General features: G+C 46.1%; 1 protein-coding gene across 1 annotated transcript in view; it reads left to right on the top strand.

The window, feature by feature from the left end:
• CSUI_003889 (ck2 beta subunit) overlaps positions 1-713 on the top strand; it is a 7,903-nt gene that overhangs the window by 2,942 nt on the left and 4,248 nt on the right. The window lies entirely within an intron of this gene.

Here is a 713-nt window from a genome sequence, read left to right as displayed (position 1 = left end):
TCACAAGAAGAGAAAGAGATAGACTGCTACCCTGCAATGTACGCAAACACAGGGCTGTATGTGAGCCACTCTACGTGACAACACTGTTCACTTTTTCTTCGAGGCGATCATCGATTCTCTTCTTCCCCTAGCGTGCTCAAGGCCAAAGAATGATGGAGAGACACTTCGAAAGGCAACCAGGAATACACGTCTCTCGATGGGGGACGTAGAAGCTCACCTGCTCCGTACTTCTACCGGCTCATTTGTCTAGCGGGTTAGGACCCCTCGGTCTTAATGTCCTATCCTGTAGTGTGTACAGAGATGATGGCTGACAAGCATGCGTATCATCTTTATAGTGTGCTTGTAGAGAGTGAGGGACAGGTAATGATAAGCCTTCATCTTCTTTCAGATCGTGTTCCCAATAGATTGGTCAAGCTTCACGGTGGAGTGTCTTTCGAGTCCAGACACGGTAGAGGTCAGGTATGTATGTTGATAGCAAAGATACCTCTGTAGGGCGGTGTACAAGAAGGCTATATACATATACTTGGGGAAGAGAACTTCATGGAGTTTCGCTTTGATGGGCCTTGAGATGTAAAGTCACGCACTAGGAGAGCCATGTCTCTTCTCTTGTCAGAGCGCTCTCTTGACGTATGTAGGTGTCCAACAACAGAGACGTACGTGCGTCTATATATGTATACACAATTATGTAGCTATACATGTGTATGTATGTATGT

The sequence above is a fragment of the Cystoisospora suis genome, assembly GCF_002600585.1.
Source record: "Cystoisospora suis strain Wien I chromosome Unknown contig_1751, whole genome shotgun sequence".
Classification (NCBI taxonomy): Eukaryota; Apicomplexa; class Conoidasida; order Eucoccidiorida; family Sarcocystidae; genus Cystoisospora; species Cystoisospora suis.
Note: the sequence above shows the minus strand (reverse complement) of the source record. Positions and strands in the feature narration are given on the sequence as shown.